Raw genomic sequence first — 6,829 nt, 5'->3', positions numbered from 1 at the left:
AAAATTTGCAAAGCAAGGAAAGGCAATGTAAATAAGCCAATTAAAAAGCACAATGTAGTGAATAAATAGATTAAAACAGAATTAAAAAGCGAATGAGATAGATAAAACAACAAAACGTTGTCAAAATAACGGGAAGCGAACAGGCGGGCAGCCCAACAACCGGGACTGCATTAGCCATGTATGATTTGCTTCTCAAACGTCAAGAAAATTATCCATTTTTGAAATGGTAACAATATTTGAGCGGGTCTCTGCGAAAATCTTTAGACGGTAATGCCTGTACGTCAAGTGATAAAATTAAAAGTCACCTGGATCAGTTTTTTGCCAATAAACAACAAAAAAATTTTATGAGCAAGGAGTCATACTACTTAGATAACAAAAAGTAATGGACTGGAATGGAAAATATGTAACTCAATAAAATATTTACTCATTATAAGAAAATAATTTTGAATTTCGCGAAGAAAAAAGGGAAATTACAACCCAATAATTTAAGGGATTCAATGTTTTCTGGGTAAGTTTGACCTTGATTTTCAAAACCTTTTCGGACTTTTGGTTTTTTAAGAGTAATTTAAAAACTATTGATTTCATAATAGAATAACAGCATCGATTGAGTACAAAGAAGCTAATATTTTTTTTTTTAAATTAAAGAGTTATATTAATTAAAATAAAATATTTCCTTTTCTTTAAGAATTGTATGCTGTTATGGGGAAAAAAAATCAGAATCATAATACCAAAAAATATAAATCAATGTTTTGTGCATAAATATTATCGTTTTGTTGACTCAAAAAACTGTTTGCTTATTTCATTTATAGTGCAGCATATATATAATTCTTAGAGAAATTTAAGGTGTATTTGAGGTTGTTTTGAGGTGTCAAGATTGATTTGAGGTTCATTTGAAGTTAACTTCAAAAATAACCTTAAAAGATCAATCTTCCAAGGAGTATAATCAAAATGAAGTTGTTTTATTTACAGTTGAGGTTGTTTTGAGGTTGATGGAAATCTACTTCAGAGCAACCAGCTTAGAGAAGTTATTTTTAAGGTGTACAGGCTATTTTTACTACACTTCAAGCGAATAAGTATATTTGAGGTGTGAATAATTTCACCCAATATCAACTAAAAGTATTGCTGAGTTATACATGAGAATAATTTTATGAGGTGTAAATTATTTTGAAATTGAGATTTACTAACTTGATGCAAAACATAACCTTATTATCTGGGTAATTTTTACAATAATAATTAAATTCATTCTTATCATTTCTGTTTCATAAATATATATTTATAGTTTAATTAATTCTCATTACTTTGTCTTGATGAAATAAAGTTTGGGGAATAAAGCATTTTAACGAACAAGTTTAACAGCTGAAAACTAAAGAATCGTGATTTTTTTCCACTTCTATTTCCCCCCCCCCTTTTAAACATAAAGAAAACTTTCGTCGAAAATGACGTGCAAAAACTTATAAACGCTACTATTTCGTGTTATAATAATTCTAAATAAAATATGTAAAAATTTGATTTAGAATATTTTAAAAGGCAGCAATATATAGCGCTATGAATTCAGGTAAATTTTTAAAGGTCCATCTTACCTATACTTTAAGAAGATGTTCTTTCCATATCCAATTCACTTGTCGAAATCCAGCAGTGAAAATTTTCCCAAGAGCATATTTGAAAAGCTGATCGAGGAAAAAATATCGTAAACCTCATTTTTTAGCTGCCAGCTTTGGTCATTTGCGAACAATTTTCCAAGTTACTTCGAAGTTGTTTCTGTTGTTTCATAGACTTTTTTTTAATAGTTTTACTGTCAAGTGTTGTTATTTATTTAGTGTTTTAACTTAAGAGCCACTCTTACTTCACTATGTTTAAAGGACTAAAACCAAAAGCCATAATTTAGGGAAGGAAGGTCATTCCCCCCCTTTTAGTTATTTTAGAAAAACTGTTGACATTCATGGCTTTTGACTTCTACCCTTCCTCTCTGATTAGTTATTTTGAGCATTTTGACTCATTTGCCCATTAGCTAGCTAAACAGTCATTGCGTTCTTTTCGATTATCATGCAATGTTTATTTAAGTTACAAACCAGGGTTGGCAAGTTTTTGACACATGACGGTTTTTACCGGTTTATACCATGGTTTTTACCGTCATGTCAAAAACCCCTCTGTCAAAAACGTCAAAAACCCATAGTTTTGGTAAAACTGTATTTTTATTTGAGTTAACTGCTTATAATTTAAAATTAATTCATTTTTGGGCAATAAAATTTGAAAAAAAGTTGTTAAAAGATATTTAAGAACAGATTCTTGCATTTTCCCAACATGATTATATCAAAACATACTATTTGAAGTAAAATATTAGGATACTAAACAAAATTTTCAACATTTCCAAGCATCATTTTGTTTGGCACATTACATTACTGAGGAATGTCAAGTCATTCTTGACTTAGAGTTTGTTAGCAGTTGCAAGTTTTGAAAATTTTGTTTAGCTTATTTCTAATATTTAAGAAATGCCAAATTTTAAATTCTTCATTTTAGTTCTTGAATTTATTAATAGTTCCAAGCTTTTTCGTTTGTTTGCTTATTTCTAACAATTAAGAAGTGCAAAATTTTGAATCCTTTGTAAATCAAGCTATAATGATAAAATTATATGAATGTATGAATGTACTTCTTAACTATATATGAATGTATGAATGTGGAACTATATGAATGTATATCCTTCTATAAGAATACATGTATATAGTTGCAAAATCAATAGCAATCATTTACAACATTCATTTATAAGGACAATTATGTGAAAATAATGTAAATATTGTCCGCTACATGACATAAATTAAAGAAAACAGTAGGTTTTTGACGGTTTTTACCGGTAAAAACACTGTTTTTACCACTGTCATGTCAAAAACCAGTTTTTGACGGCGAAAACCCAACTCTGTTACAAACAAATGTGATAATGCGACTTGCAAAACAATGAACGAATGTGATAACGTGACTTGCAAAACAACAAAAAAATTTGATAATCTGACTTGCAAAACAAGAAACAAATGTGATAACGTGACTTGCAAAACATCAAACTTCATAACGTGACTTGCAAAACAAGAAGCAAATGTGATAATCTGACTTGCAAAGCAACAAACAGATTTGATAATATGAATTTCAAAATGAACTCTAGCAATTTGTAGTCTGACAGACCTGGCATTCTCTATCTGACAGACTTAGCATGTAAAGTCAGTCAAACCGAGAGGTCAGGTCAGTGTTGATAGTTGGTCGGATTCGTCATGCGAGCCCTAGATTGGTGAACTTTGGTTCCATTTAGAATAAAGGAAAATATACTTCGCTTTTTGACTTAAAGTAACTTAGCTTCTTTATTTCTTATAGAATTAAATGCGTTTCTGTACGCGTGATAAATTCATATTAAATTAGTACATACAAAAGGAAAAATAAAGCACTACTTTAAAATGTCTCTCTGAGGATTTATTTAAACCCGTGTTTCATAAATGAATAAAGCAGCTTATATTTTTATACTTAATAATATGCTAATAACGTTTGAAAAGACATGCACATATTTAATTCTTTTCGGAATAATGTTTTAAAGTATTTTATTTTGTTAGAAATAACACACGTTTTAAAGTATTTTGATGCAAATTAAGCTAAAATATCGTGGGATGGAGCGATAATACGTTCTTGCTCATTGTCCATTTACATTTTGGAATGATTCTAGTGCAATTAGTATTTAACTAAGAATAAAATAGAAAGGATTACTGATTTTAAATTAATATGACAGTTGCTTCATAATGAAACATTAATTTTTCATTTATACTTTACTGAATAAAATTTTAGAAACGAATTTTCTGGGTAAATTTATTTATTTAGTGCAATCCAGGGAATTACTTGTTTAAATGATGCATATTCTAAACGATTTACATTGAAAATAGAAAAATCGTTGCTTTAAGTTTAATTGTAAGAAGGTAAATGAATTTTAAACAGTTGAAAATTATTATTTTGGGAGAGAATTTATTTTCTTCAACAATATATATATATATATATATATATATATATATATATATATATATATATATATATATATATATATATATATATATATATATATATATATATATATATATATATATATATAAATACAATAAATAAATACAAAAAGGACAGAAAGAGAAAAAACCAAAAAAATTAAGGATTTTTTTCCCGGTTTTCCTTTTTTCCGAATTTTTTTCCCGGAATTTTATTAATAATAAGTTTTATATGATATGCAAAAATACACAGAAACAATGCAGGAAATAAAAAAGGAAAAATACCTTTAAAAAGAAAGAAAATTTATCAAAAATAACGATTTTGTTTCAAAAATTCATTTAAAAATTTAAAAAATTAAGCAAAAAAAAACTAAATAACAAAAGATATAATTTCGTCTGCATTTCACACGATTATGTCCACTAATTAGAGTGCATTCTAATATTTGATTAATATAGCCTAAGCAAAATATATTAATGCAATAGTGTGAGGAGCACAAAAAAAAATCGTCACGAAAATTCAAAATGTCAAGTAAAAACACGAAAACATAAGAAAATACTATGACTTATGAAACGGTTATAATTAGTAATTATTATTTTAAAAACTTATAAAATGTGACAATGCTATGCACTTTTCCTAAAGCTGATTTTTCAATTTTGCATTTTCTGTAAATGTATGCTATGTAAATTATAGTGTTAAAACTATTTCCTAAAATTTAAATATTTTGAGGCGTTACATTGACCAATACAGCATGCAGCAGATACCTAATCTTCAATTTCAATTTTATTCGCTGATAACCATAGTTCAACCTTCTCCAATCGATACACCGAGAAACTATTTTACGCTGTTACAAATTGTTTTAGTTCAGTGCCAGGGGTCTGTAAAATATGGCCAGAATAGTAGTGGCTCGTCAGTATCATCAGTAGGCCCGTAGTAGCAAGTCTGTCATAATCGGTACTTGGTTATGTGTAGCCACTTGGTTCGAAAATTATTTTGTTCGGCTTGGTTCCGACACGTAAAATCTGTGATCATTTCCAGCATTTACTTTTCCGACTGGTATGCAAACACTCAGAAATATCACAAAATTCCAATAATGCTCCTCAAATTCTACGAAAATCACCGAGATACGAACAGGACCAATGAATAGCACCAAAGAAAGAGATTATATTTGATAAAACTTAAATAACCTTAAATTTAACTACATAAAAAATAACAAAAAAAAATTAGTTTATTCTTTTTTATTAGTCATACTTGTTTTTAATAACAAAAATTCACCCGAATTTCTGGTCATAAAAGAAAACAATTAATATTAAATTTTAAAATATCATTAGATAACAGCATGATGAAGAGCAAGCTCTTGTATTTTTGATTATTTATGGGTCTTTTGTATTTGCATCTTATGCGTAGTTCGTAAAATTTATTAATGTGACTTAGTAATTCCAATAATATTTCTTAGTTAATTATAATGCCCTAGATTCCCTTCATTAATGCATTTTCATGCCTAATTGTTTCTTATTAATAATATCTATAACTTCTCAGTCAATAATAATATACTCAAAGTAAAAGCGTAGATGTATTTCAAATTGTTGTTAACGTGTTATTTTAAACAGATTAATATTAGGTTTATTAAAACGACACCAAAAAAGATGCTCGGGCATATAAATGTAACAGACAGGGCATGTAAAACTTTAGAGATTTTTTGAGCCTTGGTGGCCACTGTTTATTTTGCCTATAGTATAAACTTTACAAGGTTTGTAAAGCTTGCAAAACAATAATAAAAAAAAAATAATTTATATACGTATCGAAATTGGCGAAATACGATTGCACTTCAAACATGTAAAATTTGGTTTAAAAACTTACTTTAAGAGACTTATTTTTACCGTGCTGATATTTCTTTTGCTAGTTTTTTCCGAAACGAGCAATTGTGGCGTTTCAAAACTACAATATGTTGGTACTATAATCTAGTTAATTAGCAAATAATTCAACACTTTTTACGAGGAGGAAAGTAAAATAATCATAATGCATTGGAAAATCATTAGATTAGTTTGAAAACCGTGAAAAAAGAAAAAAAAATCTTAAAATTCTGAACCAGGAAGATGACCCCCAAGAAACTTTCTCTGATACGGTCTTGGCCTTTGGGATTTTGAACAGTGAAGTCCTTGAGTTAGACATTTTAAAGAACATTACTTCATTACACAATTTTATAAAAATTTCATAAAATAAATTTTCTGCTTGATTAAGTTGCAGCTGAGAAACACAAAATTGAAAATAATTGGTTATTAGTTTACAAGAACTAAATATAGTTTCCTTATAAAAGAGATACTCGAAATTTGAAATTAAATTTTGATTTAAATTATTTTCAATTTAAAAAACTGTTATTCAATCTAATATTATAAATGTAATGATTTTGTGGAAAAAATCTTGGAAGTATATTTTCTGAAATTTTTTTTAACGTTTAAGAAAATGATTCCATGCAAAACTAGTTAAAATTTTAAAATTTGTGACCTCGAATGGAGTCACGAAAAAAAGTGTTTGGCATTTCAAAAGCATGGAACAAAAGTTATTCCGCCCAATCTTTCTATTTTACCTTCAAAATTGGATGTCATTGTGAAAGAATTGAACTGCGCTAGTCAACAAAAACTGGCTGAAACTCTTTTTACTTCCTTTCAGAAAAAAATGATAAAAGTAATAATATTACTTTTTTGTTGCAGTTTTCATAATCAAACATTGTATTCAATTCATATTTTATTCATACAAATGCCCTACATCTGGTAGCTGAGCTATTATCCTTAATCTTTCTTACCAATATAAAAACAAAAAATAA

This window comes from Parasteatoda tepidariorum, chromosome 3 (genome assembly GCF_982258835.1).
Source record: "Parasteatoda tepidariorum strain Cologne lab strain chromosome 3, Ptep-v5.0, whole genome shotgun sequence".
NCBI classification, from domain to species: Eukaryota; Metazoa; Arthropoda; class Arachnida; order Araneae; family Theridiidae; genus Parasteatoda; species Parasteatoda tepidariorum.
Note: the sequence above shows the minus strand (reverse complement) of the source record.